The sequence below is a fragment of the Eschrichtius robustus genome, chromosome 5 (genome assembly GCF_028021215.1).
Source record: "Eschrichtius robustus isolate mEscRob2 chromosome 5, mEscRob2.pri, whole genome shotgun sequence".
Lineage (NCBI taxonomy): Eukaryota > Metazoa > Chordata > Mammalia > Artiodactyla > Eschrichtiidae > Eschrichtius > Eschrichtius robustus.
The window spans coordinates 3,482,420-3,505,889 of record NC_090828.1 but is presented as its reverse complement, the minus strand read 5'-3'; the positions used below and the strand labels follow the sequence as shown (position 1 = coordinate 3,505,889).

At 50.4% G+C, this 23,470-nt stretch overlaps 1 long non-coding RNA gene across 3 annotated transcripts; it reads right to left on the bottom strand.

Annotated features, from left to right (window-relative positions):
* Positions 1–351: 351 nt before the first annotated feature.
* On the bottom strand, positions 352–23,470 carry LOC137765032 (uncharacterized). 3 transcript variants are annotated; one of them, XR_011074109.1, is made up of 6 exons: positions 23,106–23,470; positions 3,511–3,696; positions 3,034–3,186; positions 1,723–1,969; positions 1,363–1,473; positions 352–1,087 (listed from the first exon to the last, which is right to left on the bottom strand). It is a non-coding gene; the product is annotated as an uncharacterized lncRNA (long non-coding RNA). The 3 variants fall into 3 exon arrangements; XR_011074110.1 differs by having other exon boundaries at positions 1,723–1,966; XR_011074111.1 differs by lacking the exon at positions 23,106–23,470 and adding an exon at positions 5,180–5,396.

The window sequence follows — 23,470 nt, the reverse complement described above, 5'->3', positions numbered from 1 at the left end:
AGCAGGTGGGTGGCTCATTCCCATCTTGTCACTAACATCATTTGCAATGTGTGGTCTCCAAAGGCATCATGGCAGGAGAAAAGAGAGAGAGAGCCCTGAAGGAAGTACAGTGACTTTTAAATGCCTCTGCTCAGAAGTGACACGGCACTTTCCATTGGCCAGAACTAATCCTATGACTCCCAACTTGACCACGAGGGAGATGTAGAAATGTGCAGGAGCGGATGACTATTCCATCTCTGCCCCATCATCCATCCCCTTTAAAGGATGGTTCCCCGCGTTGGTGGGCCTATGCCGAGACCCCCGCTCCCTAGTACAGCGACGGCCTCTGCTGGAGGATAGCGTGGGCCCCTCCTCACCCGCAGCCTCTTGCTCGCTCCTGGCTGGGTGTGGAGACCACGCCAGGCACAGACCACCCCTGCCACTGGCTCTAAGACTGGGTGGGCATTACTCAGCCACAGACAACAAGGGCTGAGTAATATTAGGACACCAACCTCTGGTCTTCTTTCCAGAGCATTCTGTGGTGCTGGCTGGGATAGAGGGGAATTCATCCCTCTCGGGGGCGGACGCTTTCTGGATGACGCTGCTGGTTCCCACCTAGTTCAGGAGGAGAACACACAGCACCACTGCGGGAGGAAAATTGGCCTCATGGGGCGAGTTGATTTGTGTGGCCTTTTCACAACACTGCACCCAATTCAGGGCACCGTGTGAGCGCAAAGGTGGGGAAACCGGAGAGAAATCCAAGAGCAACAAAACCACTTGACCTATAAAGTGAAGGTGGAAGGGACTGGGGTTAACTCACCAGAAGAACAGGAAATGAACCAGCAACAAATGCCCGCGAACAGCAAGTCGTCCAGAGTGTGGACCTGGCGTTGAACGAACCTGGATTCGAGGGCTGACTCCATCGCTTACCAGCTGTGGGGCCTTAGTCACACACTTAACCTCTCTGAATGTCACTTTCCTCACCTGTAAAGTGGCCAAAGTCATGGTAGCTCCCTTGCAGCGCTCGTGTGACCGTTGAATTAGACGGTGCGTGTGCCGGCTCGTGGTAAGCACTCAGTAAATGTGGGCGGTGCTCTCGCTGTGCATGCTGTGGACAAAAAATGCCGACTTCCGTTATCAGTAAACAAAGGATGCTGAGGCCATGAAGCCAGCGGCCACTGGAGCCACCCCCAACTGTGCACCCTGAGTGGATTCAGGATGGATAAAGCAGGATACTGGCCCTAGAGAGCTGAGGTGCAAATCAAAGGAATGATTTCGATGAGCCCAGACTCCTGCATCTTCCCACATCTAGAAAAGCACTAAATCCATGAACTTGAGATGCTTGGTTTTTCTTTAACGGTAATCTTCTGATGTTCCGGCTACCTGGTCTTGGTTGCAAAAACTCCTGTGTATCCTGGTTCCTCCCTTGCCTCTTCAGAGCCGTCCCTCAGGGCATCGGAGAGGCTGCCTTCTGGGCTGAAGCCCTCAGCAAGTCTGCCGAATAGAACATAATTCTAAACTTTCTTAGGTTGCGCGTTTTTTTCAGTCAACAATGTTGTTATGCCTATTTCCAACTATGTCGGGATTAACAGAACAATTTCTACAAGTTACCGGGTTAACGGAGAGGGGAAATCATTCATAGTCACAGGATAGGACAGAGCCTCAGTGTGGCATTGCAAACCCGTCTCTCCCTCTAGCGTGATCCCATCTCTCACCACACCCCATCCCTGATGAAGAACTTACAGTTTGAACTGGTTATGGATCTCCTGGATGACCTTGAGTGAACTTAAGCCAACGGGGACTGTCCTGAAATCCCAAGACGCACCGAAGAAGCAGGACTCAGGAAGGGCAAGAGCCAGGCAGCTCTCGGAGAGAGGAGGACTTGAGAGACTATTCTATGTACTTGGAGTTTCAGATGCACGTGAAAGGCAGCCCGGGCTCGCAGGACAGCCTAGGATGGTTAACGTGTAACCCAGCGTGAAAGGCGCTGCTGGGGAGAGAGACGACCAAGTTAATGAGGTGGGGTGGGTCCTTCGGGCAATCTGCCTTAGCATCAACAAATGAGCGTTCTTGGAGTAAGAAGCGTGTGCCACTGGAGTGTGAGAGATGACCTCCAAGGTTTCAGGTACAAGCATGCTTTATCTTGTGTTAGAAATAAAACTGCAGAGTACACCAAACTCTTGGTTTTACAGGATTACTACTTAGCAAATGTGAAAACTAGGACTTGACTTTAAAAGAATCCATTTCAAAGTCGTGAGCAAACAGAGGTGGCACGTGGATACGGCAAGTCACAAAGGGGCTTTGTGGATTCATGCAGCCGAAGGAATGTGGCCTTAGAGGGATGGTCGTAGCATGCACATTATAAATAGACACGTCTTAATGAACCCAGGGTCCTAAATGCAACTGTTTTCGGGGACAAGACAGGAAATCTAAGTGAGTAAAGTGGGCCAGGTGCGAGACGACAGGGGCAAACCGGAGGGGGCACCATCCAACTGGCTCGACTCCATTCAACGGTTGCTATGGAGAAACGCAGGCCCAGTGTGGTCAGATCTTCTGTTTGCAAAGAAAAGTTGGACCTGCTAGATTTTTATGGTAATTTTTCAGATTTTTCAATGTGAGTAGCTAACTCAAAAGTTGTAAAACAATGGGTGAGCCACACAGAACGTATCATAGACTGAAGCGTGCTCGTGGGCCCACACTTTGAGCCCCACCGAGATGGAAGAGAAACCCGAATGCTGCCGACTGGGGGGCGGGTTACACTGTCCCTCACTGTTTTCTCAGCAAAGCGAAAGAAAGGGCTGTGTAACTGTCCTCCAGGGAGACGTGGTTATACCAGAAACGAACCTGCCTCTCCCCACTGAAAGGTGGAAATTTCACTTAGAGAGGGAATTTCTTCTATAATATTTTATTACGAAAATATTCAATCATACAGCAAAGTTGAAAGCCCCTTATAGTGAATATCCAGATCTCCTCCACTCAGATTCTGCTGTCAACATATCACGATATTTGCTTTATCACACAGCAATCCATACATCCAGCCCTCCACCTACCCACCTACGTAAATTCATGATGCGGCTTCCAGTAAATTAGCATGGATGAGGTTTGGAAAGATGTCCTGGTCATTTGCCTGTTTTCTTTCAGATTCATATCCTGATAGGACTCCCTATTGTCTTCCAGCTTTTGGGTGGGTTTAGACAGGGGCAGACACTGGTGGAAGAGGACAGGTAGGGGGCGAGTCAGGGTATTTCTACTTCTCTTTCTCTTACTTTCTCTCTCACTGTCTCTCTTTCCCTTTCCATTCTAGGTGCCCCCCAACCTGACTACAAAGGATCCTCCAGCCCATCCCTCTGGGACCCCAGCTCCTACATGCCATGCCTGAAATGAAGCCAGTGTCCACCGGGTGGCCCCGGATCCTGGGCTCCAGCAACACTTCCTCCTCCTCCCATTATCCCTCTGGACCGAGAGGGGTGGGTGACTTCCTCCTCTTGCTAATGTCTTGATTGTCTTATTATTCTGTATTCTGCTCCTTACCTCTTTCTGCCACCTGTGGAAACACTTCCCTGCACTGTGTCCTCTCTCTGAAATAACCGGCGTGGATTCTGTGGTCTTGGTTGGATTCTGGCTGAAACAAGAGGTTGGCAAGTACGTGACTTCCAGTCTTCGGGAGGCACTGGCCATGGCAGAGGTAGAGTGCAAGACACCTGTGGTGGACGATGCCTGGGAAAGGAAGAGGCGAGGGAGCAGGTGATGCAGGTGGTCCTGGGACACCAGCGGGGAGGGAGAAGGGGGACAGGGCTGGGAGAGCTCGTACTGCAGTGCTCTGCTGGGACGCACCAGCCAGCCCTGCGAGCGTCCTGCGCTGGGTAGAAATGGCCAGGCTCTGACCCCTCACTGTGCCCGGAGCTTGTCCAGAGCTGCCCACGAGGAGCAGCCTAGGCTCACGCACCAGAATGGATCCTCAAGGTGCTGAAAACCCAGGCTGCCAGCAAACTCTCTCCAGCTTTCCAGCAAGTTCTTTCTTAAAGGGAAATCTTAGTGGCTCACCTCCATATTGGCAACAGCAAGCTACTCTTTTGTAAAAACTTGTCTCAATTACATCTTGATTTCACCCTGAGGGAACCCCATATGAGAAAGAATGGGGGCCCCACCCCAAGAAACTGATGTGGTGTAGCCCCAGAGCCAAAAATCTCTTCTCCACAGACACTTTTAAACAGACGATTAATCACATGAGCCACAGGGAACGGGAGGGTTAGGGCCCAGCTGGAATGAGTTAAATTATCTACAGAATGCAGAGAAATATTTTAAGAGAGAAATCTCATCCAGCTGTCAATTGGAACATGGGAAACTATGCTCTAAAACTGACGTTTGTAACCAGCTCTACTGCTGAGCTAAAAAGCTCCTGCTCAGATTTAGGGAAGCCTAGCCTTTTCAAGCAGATATAATTTACACCCAAATGCACTCATTTCAAATGGATATTTCAATGATTTTTTTTCTTTCTATTAATATGTAATTAGATAGTGTGAGAGAAACATTTCTAGTGAAGTTACCCAGAAATAGAAGAAAATCCTCGTTTTCAATTATATATTTTACATGAAAGGGGAACAAAAACTGAAGTTCTGTGACTATGTATTTATTTTTTATTGAAGTTTAGTTGATTTACAATGTCATGTTAGTTTCAGGTGTACAGCATAGTGATTCAGTTATACATACATATATATATATACAATTTTTCCATTCTTTTCCTTTACAGGTGAATGCTGGAGAGGGTGTGGAGAAAAGGGAACCCTCCTACACTGTTGGTGGGAATGTTAACTGGTGCCCACTGTGGAGAACAGTATGGAGGTTCCTTAAAAAACTGAAAATAGAGCTACCGTCTGATCCATCAATCCCACTCCTGGGCATACATCTGGAGAAAACTATAATCCGAAAAGACACATGCACCCCAATGTTCATAGCAGCACTATTTACAATACCCAGGACGCGGAAGCCACCTAAATATCCATTGACAGATGAAGGGATGATTTCTGATGAATGTGCACACCTAGGTACGTTAAGTACATATTTTGATGAGTTTCAACAAATGCATGCAACCACGTAGCCACTACCTTAATGAGGGCAGAGAACATTTCCATCACCCCAAAAGGACCCCTTGTGCCCCTTCTTAGTCAGCCCCCACCCTCAGCTCCAGACAACTTCTTACCTGAACGAAATTAGATTCGTCTCCTGCAGAGCTTCGTGTAAATGGGCCCATATTCCACGTCCTCTTGTGTCTGGCTTCTCGCGCTCAGCGTGTCTATGACAGCCACTCAAGCTGCTGTGTTATCATCAGTTTGTCACTTTTTATTGAGGAGTCGTTAGCATTCCGCTGCACAAAGGACCCCACCTGGCTTACCCGTTCACCTGTTAACAGATATTTGCATTCTTCCCCGTTGTGGGCAATTATGCTCTGGACATTGTGTACAAGTTTTCGTATCTCTTTTAACTCATTCACACTTTCTAACTTTTTACTTTGAGATCACTGTAGATTCACATGTAGTTGTAAGAAGTAACACAGAGAGACCCAAAATGCCCTTTACCTAGTTTCCATCCATGACAACATTTTGCATAACGGTAGCACAGTATCACAACCAAGAAGTTGACCTTCATACAATTCATTGACCTTATTCAGATTTTATCGGTTTTATGTGCACTGGTGTGTGTGCGTGCGTGGGTGCGTGTGTTTAGTTCTGTGCAATCTCATCACACTTGCAGATCCTCGTAGCCAGCACCACAGTGAAGATACAGACCAGCTCCATCACAAGGATGCCTTCCACTCCCATGGCCACCTCCCTCTCTCCCCCCTCTCTAGCCCCTGGCAATGACTCAACTTTTCTCCTCCTCTATAAATTTGTCATGTCAAGAAGGCTACTTAAATGTTACCACGCAATTTGTGACCCTTGGAGATTGACTTTTTTCATGCACCATAATTCCCATAAATCACAATCCAAGTGGTGGCATGTACCAATAGTCTGTTCCGTTTATTGCTGAGAAGTATTTCAAGCTATAGATGCACCACAGTTTAAAGTTGTTTAACCTTTCACACATTGCAGGACACTGAGTTGTTCCCAGTTTAGGGCTAACACAGGTAAAGCTTCTAAGAACATTTGTATACAGGTTTTTGCATGAGCATACGTTCTCAAATTTCTGGAATTGATGCCCAATCGTGCAATTGCAGGACCATAGGGTAAGGGCATGTTCAGTTTTGTAGGAAACTGCCATACTCTTTTCTAGAGGGGCTGTACCATCTTACATTTCTACCAGCAAGTATAAATGATCCAGTTTCCCTTCATTCTCTCCAGCGTTTGGTGTTATCACTATTTTTTGCTTTAGCCACTCTTATAGATGGGTAGTCATACCTCATTGTGGTTTTTGTTCGCATTTGCCTAATGACAGTTGAGGGTGAATATCTTTTCATGCGCTTATTTGCCATCTGTGAATCCTCTTTGGTGAAATGTCTGTTCATTTCTTTTGCCCATTTTCTAATTGGATTGTTTGGGGGATTTTTTACTGTTGAGTTTTAAGAGTTCTTTGTATACCCTAGGTACTAATCCTTTGTTGAACGTATGGTTTGCAAATATGTTCTCCCAGTGTATAACGTTTCTTTTCATCCTCTTAACAGAATTTTTCACAGAGCAAGAGTCTTTAGTTTTGACACACTCCAGTTTCTCCATTTTTTTTTCCTGTTATGGACAGTGTTTTTGGTGTGAAGTCAAACAACTAACTCTTCACCTAGCCCTTGATCTAAAGTATTTTCTTTTTTTTCCCCCTAAAAGTTTATTGGTTTTATACTTTACATTTAAGTCTGTGATCCACGTGGAGCTGATTTTTGTAAAATGTGTGAGATTTGGGCTGAGGCTCATTTCTTTGCCCTTGGATGTCCACTTGCTCTCACACCCTTTGTTGAAAAGGCTGTCCCTCCTGGATGGGTGCTCTTGCATCTTTGTCAAATACCAGTTGAAGACATAGAAGCAACCCAAATGTCCATTGACAGAGGAATGGACAAAGAAGATGTGGTACCTGTATACAAAGGAGTATAACTCAGCCATAAAAAAGAAGGAAATAATGCCATGTGCAGCAACGTGGATGGGCCTGGAGATGGTCATACTGAGTGAAGTAAGTCAGACAGAGAAAGACAAATATCCTATCTTGATATCACTCATATGTGGAATCTAATTTCTTAAACAGTGGTATAAATGAACTTATTTACAAAACATAAACCGACTCACAGATTTCGAAAACAAACTTATGGTGACAAAGGGGAAATTCGGCGGGGAGGGATAAACTAGGAGCTTGGGCTTAACATACACACGCCACTATATATAAAACAGATAACCAACAAGGACCTACTGTACAGCACAGGGAACTCTACTCAATATTCTGTAATAACCTGTTATGGGAAAAAAATATGAAAAAGAATAGATACATGTATATGTATAAATGCATCACTATGCTGTACACCTGAAACTAACACAACATTGTAAATCAACTATAGTCCAATAAAATTTTAAAAAGAAAAGAAAATAAAAGGGGAAAAATATATCAGTTGAACATATTTGTGTGGATCTATTTCCGGTTCTCCATTTTGAGCCATTGATCTATGTGTCTATCCCTTTGCCAATAGCATACAGTCTTAATTGCTATAGCTCTATAGTGACACTAACATCATAATTCATTCTTTCTTCAAGAAAACAAAGTAATTTGAACTAAATTTATATTTAACTTTCCTCACATCCTTTGAAGATCCTGCCAGAGTTAGGGCACAGTGAGGGTCGGGAAAGTAGCATATGTAGCCCTGAGCCCGGCCACCACTAGAGAAAAAGGGGTGGGGCTTAACCCTTGGGCAGGGGGAAGGGATAGAAAAGGCTCAGCAGGGTTCCCACCCTGCACAGGTGGGTGGGGTTGAGGGTAGGGCTGTAGCCACAGGGCACCGGAGATCTGGGCACAGGGCAGGAAGTTTCAGTGGAGGCCCCACTGCGGGGCTGGACAAACTCTGGGGTCACAGGGCACATGGAGAAATTATAGCAGAGGGGTGTTTTCAGTGCCACACATATCTGTACCCGGTGCTGTGACCGGAAGCGATTTACCGGTAACCGCAAAGCTCTGTGCCTAAAGCATCTTTCCCGAGGGTAAGAGTCTCCATCAGTGATGGGCAGGGAGTTGGTGGATGAAATCTCAGAATCCTCAACCCAGGATGTGATACTTCTGAGGCATATGCTCCCCTCACACCCCGTCTCCCAGCAGGCACGGCTCCAGTCGCCCGTGGTGTAACTGACTTGATAATACACTCTTTGACCTCAATTCCCTGCCTTAATTCCCCTCTTGCCTGGAATGACCTCCAAAAATAAATTATTTGCATCAGATGTGCTCAGGGTCTGCTTCTGGGGGACACAAACTGAGAGCGGGGCCCAGGGTTGCTTTGAGCTGGTTGCCCTTGGCCTGTATTTGCATTGGCACCACACTGTCTTCACTGTGGGTCTCCATTCTTGTAGACCAACCACTCCCTAACATTCAGACTCTCACATGACGAAGCTGTCCGTCTCAGCCAACAGTAACTGCAGCTTTGGCATTTTTATCTAGAGGCTTCCAGAGGGGGGCAATTATTTGAATGCTGTGTTTTATTCTCATAAAAATGAATAGTGTTGTAGACTGAATGTTTGCATCCCTTCAAAATTCATCTGTTGAGCCCTAAGCCCCATGCGACTGTATTTGGAGACAGGGCTTATAAGGAGGTATAGAAAGTTTAATGAAGTCGTAAGGGTGGGGTCCAGATCCGACAGGATTGGTGTCTTTATAAGAACAGGAAGAGCGAGCACAGATCTCTCTCTCTCTCTCTCTCTCTCTCTCTCTCTCTACACAACCACACAGAGGAAAGACCACATAAGGACATAGCATAGTGGGAAGGCAGCCATCTGCAAGCCAGGAAGAAAGTTCTCCCTAGAAACCAAATTGGTGGGAAGCTTGATCCTGGACTTCTATCCTCCAAAACTGGGAGAAAATTCATTTGTATTGTTTAAGCCACCCAGTCTGTGGTGTTTTGTTATAGCAGCCCAAGAAGACTAATACAAGTAGTAAATAGAAAGGAAAGAAGGAAGAAAGGAAGGAGGGGGAGGGGGGGGAGGGAGGGAAGGAGGAAGAAACTGTTCATACTAGGGATGCCTCTTTAACTCAACACAGCTGAGACAGTGATGGAACCCTTTAGAAGGGCCAGAAGCAGGGAGCCCTTAGCTTTGATCAACACTCACAAGATGCAAGGAAAAGAACCATGAGGAGAGGCTGAGCTCCTCTCAACCAACCAGCTCCTGCTCAGCTTCCAAGCACCCTTGTCTGAGAGTGGGTGGGGGTGGGGTGCACCCGCTGGGGACAGAGCTGCCGGCTGCCCTATCGGGCTCCGAACTCCTCGTGCGCAGGGACACACAGACGTACCCGGTGGGCTACGGCCACCAGACTTGGGAAGCTCCCGCGGCAGGAGGGCTTCCCGGCCTGCGGACATCCATTCCGGATTTTACACAACAGACGTTTTGGCAGGACCGTTGCAGACTTTACCATCCAGATGGCTGACGTCATTCGGCCTGTGAAATCAGGCATAGACGTTCTAAGATGCCAAAGACCATCAAGTTGAAACCAGACACCTCAAGACGTGGCAAGCCATTTAGCAGAAGAATGCGAGCGTTAAAGCACTGAAGCACGCCACTAGGTCTGCTCAGGAGTCTGTGATTATAGGTCCCTCAGACGCTAATGGAGATGAGATGGGGCCGCCTTACAGCCCCCCCAAGCTGCTTGCGGTGGGGGTAGGGAGGGCTGCGGGGTCTCGCCATGGGCTCCAGGTCAGGGCAGATGGACATGCTTAGCAGACAGAGGTCTGCTGTGGGGCTGGGACTAAGGCCTGGGGATCTTGTGTCTCCTGGGCCGGCAGGGTCGGCTGTAGTTACCTACTCTGGACAGTAGAGGGCATCAGAGGGCAGCGGGAACCAGCAGTGGACCAGGGAGTCTAGGCCCAGCTGGCCTGAGGGGTTCTTTCCTTGGCTCCCGGGGGAGCTTCCAGAAGGTACAGACCTGTGGCCACTGCCCTCAGTCCTGAGCTCCTGGAGGGCGGGCAGCCTGTTACACTCCAAGGCCAAGGGAGCCATGGGAGAGATGCCAGGGGAGACCTCACGGGTGGGCAGGGGGCGAGAAGGAGGTGTGGGCTCAGCTCCCGGAGCCCGAGGGTGCCAGGTCATGCAGCTGGGGACAAAGGGCCTGAGGAGACCACGGAAGCCAAGCGGGGAGGGGTGTGCATGCTAGAAGCTCCCTCTGCAGAGAGGTGGGGCATTTGGCTGGAGATAAGAACAGCACTGGGGATCTCTAGGGGGAACATCCCAGGCCGGGATGCCAGGGGCCTGGGCCAGGTCTATGGTGAGGGGTCAGAGGAGGGTCTGGAAGGGAAAGGTGATGGAGACGTGGAAGGGGTGTGTGCTAGTGCCTGACCCCCGCCCAAAGGCTGGGCCAACAGTCACCAGACTGGGGGTCAGCAGAGTTTGGCCTCCACTGTCAGTTTCCCCGGGGACCAGCACAGGGGCGCCAGTGGCCCAGGTGGCCTTCTGGGGGAAGCCTCCTGGCAAAAAGGCACAGACCTGAGAAGGAACCCCGGCCAAACCCGCACCATCCAGGACCTTCGGAAAGTCGCTCAACTGACGTTCAACCACCCTGAATCTCAGTCTCCTGATCCATAAAATAGGAATGTTTTCAGCAGTGTTTACCCCACAGGAGTGCCGTAGGGACGGAGTGAGGTCGTATGAGTGACACTTAGCGCAGGGCTGCGCATGGCCTAAGGGCTCAGTATCTGGGAGCCACGATTAGCGTCACGTGGTTGTCACTTTACGTGCAGCGGGAGCAGGTGACTGTCAGCTGGGCCCCGGGCACAGAGGCCCAGGGCAGTGCCCCACTCACAGGGCCCTGGGGACCACCCTAGGCGCTGTACCCCGGCCCCCAGGGAGCCCGGGGTTGCCTGCCCCACTCCTGCAGGGGTGGCCTTTCTTTGAGAATGAGCAGCAGGGAGGGGCCCAGGACCCACTTATGCTTTCAATCCACAAATACTTGCCGAGTGCCAGCTCTCTGCAGACACCACTGTGGGCACGTGGCCTACCGCTGGGGACGAAATCAGGCCAGGGCTTGAGAGGCAGAGGGACGGGAAGGCTTTGTCCTCCCCGGAGGCTCCTCCCATGTTGCCTGCCGCGGGGGCTCCTGGGGCCAGAGGGTCAGGAGGCCTGGGAGGGGGTCAGCAGCCTCTCACCTCACCAGCTGCTGCTTCTTAGGGACCCCAGGGAGCCTGGGGCAGAAAGGGCTGCTGGGAACTTGGAAGCCCAGGGACATGTGCGGTCATCCTACATGGGGCCTCTGTGCCCCTCGGACTCCCCCTCCCCTCCTCCCCCTCCCCACCCTGCTCTGGGTCCCGGACACTGACCTCTACGGCCTGCATCAACTCTACCCCTGCTCCTGGCTTCCCAGTGGGCTCAGCCAACGAGGGGCGCCAGCCAGGCCTGGAGAGCATGGTCCTTCTCCCCTCCCTGCCTGCAGTGGCCCTGGCTGTGCCGTATCCCGCAGCGCTGGTGACACGGCCCTTCACAGCTCCACACTCCACGTTCCAGAAGCCACGCCCTCACCTGCCCCTTAAGACCTAAGGTGGCAACGGCCTCCACTGTGGCCTCCGCTGTGACCAGCTCCAGGGCCAAGTCAGTCTCCTGTGCTGGTTCCCTTAACTCTGCCCACACCTCTGCCAGGGGTCCCTGGGCAGCAACTCTTCTGGCCGTCTCCTTTCCAGACCCTGCAGGGAGAAGGCACTCGGGGAGGCCTGTGGGGTGCACGGCCTGGAGCCCCCACAAGACCAGGCTAAGAGAATGGGCACGAGACAGGGCAGTTGGAGCGAAGCCCAGGTCGGGTGGGGGGCGGGGGGTGGTGCAGAGGTCCCGGAGCTGCCCAGGCCTCGGAACATCGCGGAGAATTCCACAGAGTGACAACCACGGAGGGCACCCACCCTCCAGGGAAGCCCCCGTCGGCAGTGGATGCTGGGCGTGAACAATGAGAAGAAGCCTTCCCAGTGTCTCCACAGAGCCCTGACTCAGTCGCCTGGAAGCCGGGACGCACGTTCCCACAGCCAGAGCGGCCGGCCCCGCGCCAGAAACCACAGAACCCGTGACACGACTGAGCCACCAACAGAGGCAGACGGTTTCCCACTGGTTCCTGGGAAATGGTCGACCCAGGTCCCACCCGTCTGCCTCCTGAGAGTTAGAAGTAATTCCTGGCCCCTTCTCCCACCCAGCCCGCCCGGCCCACCCACCTGCTGCCCCCTGCCCCACAGCTGTGGCCTGAAGTGATGCCCCCCTCGGGTCTGCCCTGTGGGGAGGCGGGGGCCCGGCCTCCTCTGGTGGTTCCAGCCAGAAGGGGAGTTGCTGGGAGCAACTTCCTAGCAGGAACTGCTAGTTGGGGCTGGAGAGAGAGGGGGCAGCCCTGGAGAGGCCCGGGCAGCCATGGGTGGGTCCCTGGAGGCCTCTGACGGCCTCGAGGTCCAGGGGCTGTGATGGGCACCAGGCCAGGGTTCCTGACCCCGTATGTGGGATGGAGGGGAATCCCGGCACTGGCGCCATCCCCACCCCGGGAGGGCCCAGGACTCTCCTAGCTGGACCCGGAGCAGAGGGGGAAGTGATGTGATATGCCGCCGGTGCAGGTCCCTGCAGGTCCCGAATGACAGCCCACTGGGAGGTGATTTCCCCAGGATCCCGGCACACGGGGGCCTGGGCCACCAACAATCCAGGCAGGTGCCCCAAGAGATGAGATTTTTCTTAAATTCGATATTAAAAACAAAACCAAACTGAAAAAAATATTCAAGTAACTACTGTGGATAAAAACTCTTGGCGGCAGATGGGGGGTGGTGGCCAGTGCTGGATCGCCAGAACTTCGCTCTGGCCTGTCCGGGTTTGTTTTGCATCACACTGTGGGGAGGGAGTAGTACATCCCGTGTTCTGGGCTTGGAGGTCCTAGTCGCCGCTGATGCGCCACAACTGCAAGGTTTTGCTGAGGTTCCCCTAGTCAAAGGGTGGGAGGTGCGGACCCCTCGTCCCCAGGGGAAGTAAGTCCACCGGAGAGGGTGTCCCTGAGGGTTGCCGGAGGCACTGGAGAGCTTTGGGCTTCCCTGCTGTCAACTGGCTCCTCCTGGGTGCGGGCGGACGGACTCCCACGGGCGCCACCCCAGGGGACAGACATGCGAGGGCGGGCAGGGCGCCGGCATGCTTGTGTGGCGCTCACCCTCCAGCCGAAACCGCGTCCCTGTCTTTAATTATGCGTTTGAGTTAAGCTCTTTGGCCACAGATGGAAAGCCTTTGAGGCCCCAGCCAGGCCCAGATGGAGGCGGTGGGTGGACTAAGGGGGGAGGGTGGCGTGGGATGGGGAGGGAGTCCCGCTGGTGAGGGTGAGATGTGACCTCATTCACACCGCAGAAATCCTGCTGCACGGGGACCCCCCCTCCCGCCCGCCGCCCAGCACTACGCTCAAAGGCTTCTTGTGCTGTCTGAGCGCAGCAAGGCGTCCCCGTGTTAACGGTGGGAAAACAGGCCTCGCGGGGCAGGAGCCCAGGCCAGCCTCAGTAGCCTTAGCAGGCTGACCTTGGCCCTGCCAGCTCCTTTAGGACAGGAGGTTGTGCACCACGTGCTACCCACATGGCAGAAGGTCAGGATGCAGGAAGAGGGGCAGAAAGAGAGGAAGGGCGAGAGGAAGTTTCAGGGCGATAAGCATTGACCCTCCTAAGGGTTCTCACACAAACACACGAATAATCCTCTAATGTAACCTTAACGACGACAAAGAAAATATTAACCACTAATGTTTATTGAGCCAGCACAAGGAAGGTGGGGTATATGCGTTCCTGCCCCTCCTCCTCCTTACCCTGCATCTTGGACAGGCACCCACACCCCTACTCAGCCCTCCCTGAAATGCGGACAGGACTGGCCCCAACCTCCCCGGGTAGCTGTGAGGGTTAAAGGTGACTGTCATCCTTCAGAACAGTACCTGGCACTGAATAAACTGCCACTAACACTCTCTTCCTCACCTTCTTCATTAAATCAGGAGTGCTTTCTGCCATAAGCTCAGAAAACCCAAATGGCAGTGGCCTCGATACGTAGGTGTTCGTTTTTCCCCATAACAAGGAGTTCAGAGATTGACTGCCTGCCAGGAGCACAGCTCAGCTCAGGACTCCAGGCGCGTCTTTCCACCCCAGGAGCCTTAGCAGGTAGGCTTTCTACCCTTGCCTGTCTCCTCCTGGTTGCCAGATACCTGCTGCAGCTCCAGACCTCACATCCAAGTTCCAGGCAGAAAGAAAGTGAAAGGATAAGACACACAGGGCTTTCCCTGAGTGAGGCTTTCCTGCTTTGTTCTGGAAGGCACGCTCTCTCCAGGAACCTCTACCCCCATACCTCCATCGTCCAGAAGTGTGTCCTGTGGTCCATCCCAGCTGCAAGGGAGGCTGGAGAGCTGTGCACTGTCAGCTAGGGGCATCTCTTCTCCCCATGGGAGCAGGGTGCTGCGAGCACAGAAGGAACGTGGCTGTCGAGTGGGCACCAACAGTGTTGCCAGCATGCTGTTGTAAGATTCATCTCACCTGCCAGGTCAAACATATTACTTCCACCTTGTAGACAGAGAAATCAAGGCTCAGTAAGGTTGAAAATCTTCCCCAAGATCACACGGCGAGTGGGTGACATCCTGGTCTCCTAATTCTAAGTAATAATGTTTTATAAATCCACGACTTCTAATTGATTATTGAGGCCTTTTTTTTTTTTTAATTTATTTATTTATTTATTTTTGGCTGTGTTGGGTCTTCGTTTCTGTGCGAGGGCTTTCTCTAGTCGGGGCAAGCGGGGGCCACTCTTCATCGCGGTGCGCGGGCCTCTCACTATCGCGGCCTCTCTTGTTGCGGAGCACAGGCTCCAGACGCGCAGGCTCAGTAGTTGTGGCTCACGGGCCCAGTTGCTCCGCGGCACGTGGGATCCTCCCAGACCAGGGCTCGAACCCGTGTCCCCTGCATTGGCAGGCAGATTCTCAACCACTGCACCACCAGGGAAGCCCAATTGAGGCCTTTCCGACATTGAGTTTGAAGCATTGACATTGATATATGACAGCTGCTTTAAAATCCTTGTCAGGGGGACTTCCCTTGCGGTCCAGTGGTTAAGACTCCACACTTCCACTGCAGGTTCAACCCCTGGTCGGGGAACTAAGATCCCACATGCCGCACGGCACAGCCAAATAAATAAATAAATAAAAATAAATCTTTAAAAAAATGAAGTAAAATCCCTGTCAGGTAAGTCCGACATCTGATTCATCTAAGTACTGGCCTCGGTTCACTGTCTTTTCTCATCCAGTGGTTTTCCTGGTTCTTGGTAGCAACAGTGATTTTGTATTACACCCTAGACATTTTGGCTATTATGGTAGGAAACTCAATCCTAATAAAATCTTCTATTTTAGCAACAGTCACCTGTTTAGCTGAGGTGTAGGTTCTGGTCTACATTCATGGCTTCATTTCCCCATAACAAGGAGTTCAGAGATTGACTGTCTGCCAATAGTTTTGTGTCCTGAGCCCTCGCCATGTCACGCAGGGCTGCTTCACTCTTCCCGTGCTGCTGGGGCTCTTCTCAGTCCCTGCTCGTGTCATCTCTGGGGCCAGAAGGCACTGCCCTGGGCCACCTGCCCTCACTGGGTGAACCTGGAACGACTGGCCTAGGTCTCCTTATGCCACTGGGTGGAGGGCAAGGAGACACATGGCTTTATAACCGAGCAGGACCCTATGTTGTCTTCCCAGGACAGACCACCCCCCACCCCCATACCCTCTGCTGTAGCGTCTCTCTGAGGTACATAGGTAATAGTATCTGATGCACTTTTCCGGAGTTGTTTTACAGATGCTAAAACCCCCACCAAATGGAAGAAATTAACTACTAGATGACCATGAGCATGTAGCCTCCAGACCTACTGGCACCTAAGGATTGATAATGTTAAGCCCTGTGACACCACCCTGTTACCTCACCATCAACTGATCAGAGAATTGTGAACTAGCTGATCACACACCCTGGGACACCCCTCCCTCACCTGGTCTTTAAAAATGAAAATTCTAATCTGGTATCTCCAGAACCTTACACACTTACAAAGCTAATTGCAAAACCAGCGACCTAGCTCGGCCTCCTGAGCTGGTAGAACTTCAGCCAGTTTGGAAGGTGAACTGTGGGCGGGTGGAGGAGAAAAAGTGAAGGCACGAAAGCACAGTTTGACATAAAGTTTCCACCCTGAATTGAAGGCATAGCTTGTGCTCCAGGAAACAAGCAAGCCCGTTTGGATTCCTGGGGTCAGGAAGCTGGAAACTGCAACTGGGTGTGGGGTTCAGGTGGTGGCGAGGGTGTGGGAAACAGGACCGTTAACGCGAAAATGGGGGTGAATATGGGGTTACGGGAAGGGTGAGGGGAGGATCTGTGGGCTAAGGATGGGGTGGCATACATTTCTTGGTTGGCCATGAGCTTTGGGACCTGGCCACGGGGTGGGGAAGCAGTGGGTGAGGTACTGTTGGAATCCCACTCCTGGTTCTGGGCTGGTTTCCAGTTGGCACTGACTCCCGAGCCTGTACTGACATCAGACAGAGAGGGTGAGGGTGGCAGCAGCTCAAGTGAGAGATCTTGTGACAGATTTCACGATGGGGAAGGTCATCAGCAACACTGCAAATGTTCCAGAACTTTTGTATGAGAGTTTAATGTGAAGTGCAACGTACACTGTTAAAACTGAAATCAGGTCATTCTGTGAATTACGGAAGTGAAGGAGGGGTGGAAAGAATTGTCACTGTAATGCCTGATTTAGCAACCATGATTTGGGGACCCAGAGGTGGAGGTGACCACCCCATGATGGAGGGCAGGATGCTCTCAGGGGCTAACCTAGCCACTTCCCCTCATGTGTCCCAGCAAGTAACCACCAGAAGGGCTCTGGGTTTCAGTTTCTAGGTCTGCTCTTCACAGCTTTTCTACCTCTGGTTATGCCAACATCAACTGAGCTGGTCACTCTTGCTGTGGTGAGAGCCACAGGGCAAGGTGAAAGTCTAGGCTTTGAGACTCTCAGACCGGGATTTGAATCTGATCTCACCTCTCTAACTGAGTGACCCTGGGCTAGTGTCTTAGCTTCCTGACCTGCACAACCCAATTGATACTGTATATGTCAGGCACCCAGTTCAACTGCTACTGCATAGGTCAGGCACCTAACTCAAATGATACTGTACAGCTCAGGCACCCAACACAATTGATACTGTAGAGGTCAAGCACCCAACACAATTGATACTGTACACGTCAGGCACCCAACTCAGCTAATACTGTACAGCTCAGGCACCCAACACAATTGATACTGTACAGGTCAGGCACCCAACTCAACTAATACTGTACAGCTCAGGCACACAATACAATTGATATTATATAAGTCAGGCAACCAGACAATGCTCACAGGCACCCAGTAGGTCTTCAGTGAGGACCAGTTCCCTTCATGCTCCTTCCCTTCATAAACACAACTGAGATTTCCAGAAGAGGGTCTTCTGAGAATAGAGCATAAAACTTTATTGCCTAAGTTCTTTCCCTTCAGTATGAACCATTTCTGCTCAATTCCTGAACCCTTCATAATGAAAGCTCCTAATTAAGCTACTTTAGGGAAAGACAAGTGCTCATTGGCTCATGTCTCACATCATCTGAAGCTTCCAAAACCCTGAAAGCCTGAGTGGTCTGATGGCTTTAGAGTCAAGGGCTTCATTCTTCAGATTTTTCCCTCTTCTTGGCTGGCCTCTCTGCCTAATTAGGGCTCCTTCTAAGCACTCATCAAAATCTAATTCCTCATGTGTTCAGATGGGGGGAAAGCAACTTGCCAAAATGAGTTTTCAAACCCTACATTTCTGATCTACTGAACATGGGATAGAAACAGGCAAATGAATTCTGTTCAGCTCTGAGTAGAAGGGGACTGTTCCTTGCCCTCTGACACATCCTTCCTGGGGAGAAAAAGCAAGGATGAGCTCAGACCAACCCAAGATAGGGGAAGAGGCTGAGATGAGCTGGGGGCTGCTGTCTCAAAACACAGTAAGGGCTGATGAAGGGTGAGAGGAAGAGGGGAACGACGGCCCCAGAAGAAAGCAGGCTTCCCTCTCCCAGCCCTGCATCCCACCTTTCCACCAGCCCTCTTCTCAACCGGCACTTCTCCCCGGAAGGTGCCCTGAGCTTAGTTCACCTGGGTGGTGGGAACAGAGCTCTGTTTGGAAGATGCCCATCAGTCAAAGTTAAAATCAAGGGCATCATCAGAATACTTAACTATGATTACTGAACAATATTTATTCAACAAGTAGTCATCAGAGACCAACCATGGGCCAAGTGTGGCAGCAGGGACGTCAAAGTGAACATGCCAGTCCTGGGGCTGCCGGACCTTAGAGCAGGGGAGCAAAGACGTTACCAGAGCACCTCACACAGGTGGTGGGTAAACCATGAGAATGGTTGTGTAAGAACGTGACGGGAATAATGGGGAGTCTGATAGTGGGGAGGGCTGGACAGGCAGGAAATGCTTTTCTGAGGGGAGGACAGTTGAGCTGACACCCGACAGGAGTAGGACTTGTGCAAGTGAGTGGGGCAGGGACATCATTCTGAAAAGGGCTGGAGCTCTCGGAAAACGAGAGGGAAGGCAGGCGGAGGCTGGGAGACAAGCAGACAGGCGCTTTCCTGGGCGTGGTTCTGACCCCCGAACCCCCCCACCCCCCGAGACACACAGCTCAGGGGTCACTGTATGTGCTCCACTGCAGTCACGGGGCCCTGTGCGCTGAAGAGCGGGCGGGCAGCAGGGTCAGGTGACACCTCCTCAAAGGCCCTAGGATTCCCCGCCCAGGAGAACAGCCACAAAGCCAGGAGAACACGTCCCAAAATGGGATTTTTCTCAGTTTTTCAGATGTATAAAAGAAAGAAAATCATTCAGTATTTGATGTAAATGCATTTTCTTTTTTTTAAAATTTTTACTGGAGTCTAGTTGATGTACAACGTTGTGTTAGTTTCTGCTGTACAGCAAAGTGAATCAGTTCTACGTATACACAGATCCACTCTTTTTTAGATTCTTTTCCCATATAAGTCATTACAGAGTATTGACTAGAGTTCCCTGTGCTATGCGGTAGGTCCTTATTAGTTATCTATTTCATATATCGTAGTGTGTATATGTCAATCCCAATCTCCCAATTTATCCCTCCCCCACCCCTTTTTCCCCCCTGGTAACCATAAGTTTGCTTTCTACATCTGTGACTCCATTTCTGTTTTGTAAATAAGTTCATTTGTACCATTTAAATGTGTTTTCTTGTAAAATATAGTTTACTGAACATGGCTGGGATTGGGGGTGGTACTTTACGTGTGTTCAACTTCCTGGGCGTTCATCTCAAAAATCCAGACGCCCTGCTTAGCCCAATGGCAAACCAGCCCAGAGGATTTAGACAGGGGAGAAGGCAGGAGGGATTTAACTGCTGCCTGCTGGTGAGCTCTATCAAGGACCCAAGAGGGGCGGTGGATAGGGGACCGCAGGCCTTTCAGCACTGATCCTCGGGGGAAGCTGGCACTTCCAGACGCTGCAGGATGCTCCCTGGTGGGCCAGGGGCCTCCTCCCCCTTGGGGTCTCCTCTCTACCAGCAGAGATGAGGGAAGTCCCAGCCCAGCCCTGAACAGGACTTGCCTGTCCAGCTATCCCTGAAGACGGGGGACTGCCAAACAGTGAAATTAAAGGGCGCTCCCCTGAGGCCCATCTTCCGTGGTGAGCTTCCTGATGGCATGGCCGAGACAGCCATCCTGCCTTCCTTGCTGTGTCCACCCCTATATCTCAGAGAAGGCAGGGTCTCCTGACAGCCACTTTTAAGACAAGAAGTGGGGAGGGGCCCTCTACTGCCCTCTGGTGTCCACCCACCAAGCCGACTTCTTGAGGGTCCGTGATGGCTTCTGGAGAGGCTTGCTGCTGGAGAGGTGAGCCATCTCTAACTCACTGTGTGGCCTTGGGTGTATGCCACCCCCTCTCTGAGCATCAGTTTTCTCATCTGTAAGAGACAGGATTGGACCACACAGTCTTAAAAAAGAAAGCCAGCCTGAAGGAAGTGAACGAGGAAGGGCAGATACAGGGGCAGAGGCAAAAAAGGGAGCCAGAGGGTAGCACCAAGGGGCACACTGGGAGCCCTGAGAAGCTAGCAAGGGGCCAGGGCTCCAAAGGTAAGGCCCAGGCAAGCCAAGAATACCAGGAGGAGGAGAAACAACCGAGCCCAAGATCCTGGCCAGCAGCCACCAAGCCCCACTGCTTACCTTTCCCCTCCTCTGTTCTCTGTCCCCTCCCTTCTCCCCGTAAATAGCTAAATTAAGAAATCAAGATATTCTGAACTGGATCCTTCACAATAAAGGATAATTATTGAGACAACTGGCAAAACTGGAAAGGGTTCTCATGATTATACATAACAGCATATCATTTACCGATTTTGATGGTTGGATTGAAGTTTTGTAGAAGTTTGTCCTTGTTTGTAAAATACATACCTAAACATCACGTCAGCAACTTACAAATTGGAAGGAGGACTTCTTTGCATCATACTTCCAAATTTATGTCATTTTTGAGATTGTTTCAATAATTTAAACTTTTTCAATTCTAGAATTTTCTCTTAAAAATTGCATACATCCTTTGACTCGGCAATTTAATGTTAGGATTTTATTGTATAGATATATTTGTATTCGCGTGTATGTACAATGATACGTATGTAGGTACAGTTACATTCATGTACCATCATAAATATGTATATGCCAGTGATATTACACATTATACGCAAGATGTTTACGGCAGAAATATTTTTAAATAGCAAAAAATCCAAAGTTAACTGTCCATCAATAGGAGAGCAGTAAAATAAGGATGGTAAACTCATGCAGTGGCTACTCTGCAACCATTAAAAAGAATGAACCAGGTCTATACTAACAGGGGTTAATATCTACCTAGCACTCACCTCATGGCAGGTCTCATCCGAGTGCTTTGTGTATTCTGATTCAGAACGACCCTACTGTGTAGATCCTGTTGCTATCCCCACCGTGTAGAAGAGAGAATTGAGCCTGGGGGAGGATAAGTAACAGCCCAATGAGGATGCGCTCAGCTGGGGTCCAACTCCTGCAGCTGGTTCCAGAGTCCACATGCTTAACCACACACAATAATTCAGGCAGAATACACAAGGCACCACTGCTAATGATGGTTTTTGGGAAGTGGGCTTGGGTGAAGGAATAAGATTGAGTTTGACTTTTCATTTCATACTGTTCATATTCTTTACCATATATCTTAATCACACACCACCATGTATCAGTTTTACACATTACTTAAAACCCACTAATTTAAATACATAAGCATGAAAGTATAAAAAACATTTTAAAACTATGGACAAGAGTATGGAAGTTACTCTAAAAAGTAAAAATAGAGTTACCAGATGATCCAGCAATCCCACTCCTGGGCATATATCCAAAAGAGATGAAAACTCTCATTTGAAAAGATACAGGCACCCCAATGTTCATGGCAGCACTATTTACAATAGCCAGGAAGACATGGAAGCAACCTAAACGTCCACTGACAGAAGATGTGGTGCAAATATACAGTGGAATACTTCTCAGCCATAAAAAAGAATGAAATAGTGCCATTTGCAGCAACATAGATGGACCTAGAAATTATCATACTAAGCGAAGTCAGTCAGAGAAAGACAAATATCACATGATATCACTTATATGTGGGATCTAAAAAATAGTACAAATGAACTTATTTACAAAACAAAAATAGACTCACAGACTTAGAAAACAAACTATGGTTACCAAAGGGGAAAGGGGGGGGGGGGATAAATTAGGACTTTGGGATTAACAGATACACACTACTGTATATAAAATAGATAAACAACAAGGACTTACTGTATAGCACAGGGAACTATATTCAATATCTTGTAATAATCCATAATGGAAAAGAATCTGAAAAAGACTAGATATATGTATATGCATACCTGAATCACTTTACTGTACACCTGAAACTAACACAACATTGTAAATCAACTATACTTCAATTTTTTTAAAAAATGAAAGATAAAACACACATTAAAAAAAAAAACGGTCCTGATACCGACTTTTAAGGGATCTGTTAATTTTATAAGCAACAGTAAAGTATATGGTAAGGAAATGAAAAACATAAGAACCGGCTCACAGGGTTTCTGGAAACTCTGGGTTAAGTGTAAGTGTCACCTTACTTCCCGGGTTCGCACACACAGTTGATGGTGCTTGGCCAGAGCGCCTATGTAGCCCAGAGGACAGAAATACCCACATGCACTTAACAGCGCTTCCGCGGGCACAGCAGGCAACCAGAGCTCTAACCCGAGCTGAATTGTGTGGCTTTTTTGAAAGTGCTTTATAAATTATCCAATATGACATTACAATGATCCTATAAGGTTTAGTTTCCTCCTCTGTAAAACGGAGATACCAGTATTTGTTCACCTAACAGCACTGATCATTTATTTATTTATATTCCTATCCCCATTTCGCAGATATGGAAAGTTTCGAAAGTAGTTCCTGGAGGAAAGAATGTAGTTTTGTTTGATCTTCTTTTATCAATAGTAAGTGAGAGGGAGGAGGGGGGAGTGCTTTGATGCGCCCAACTCCGGAAGGGAAAGGGAAGATGGTGACGCCGTTTAATGTCCAGGGGGTTTGGGAAGGACAAGCGGGCACCGCACGGTGGCTGGAGCTGGTGGCGGGTTTGAGGCGTCCCTGAGCGCGAGTCCGGGCGCGGAAAGTGAGACGGCGGCGCGGGAGCTCGGAGGGCGTTACGCAGGGCATCCTCGCACGCGCACCCGCCCCGTCTGTGCGCGGATGCTGACCCCGCCGCGAGCCGCGGCTGTGACTTGCGGGACTTTTTTGGCGCGCAAGGTCTCGGTGCCCTCCCCGTGGCGGGGCTACTGGCGTTTGAGCTTCCGGGTCCAGCCAGGGCGGGGGGGAAAACGTGGAGGGGCGCGCGTCTGCCTCAGGAAACACGGGGTCCAGAGTCCCACTTACCAGTAAGGCGTTCCCACGAGTTAGTCTGTGGCTTTGGGGAAGGCGCTTTCCCGGGCCTCAGTTTCCCCATCTGTAAAACCGGAGTCAATCGCGCAGAGTTGGGATGGGAATTAAACGAGGTACCGCGCGCTCCGAGGGCGAGAAAGGCCAGCGGCTCCCTTCGCGCCGAGGGCAGGACGGCGGCGGCCGCATCACCGCGCAGTCTCCCGACTCGCCAGGTGTGGGCTCAGCCCGCCCCTCCCTGCCTTCCTCCCCGAAGTAGGCTGGGGGCGAGGAGCGGTGGGCTCTGCCCGGCACTGGCGCCTCCCGCGCGGGCGCCCCGGGTGTCCGCCCCGGGTGTCCGCCCCGCGCTCCGCCGGCACCCC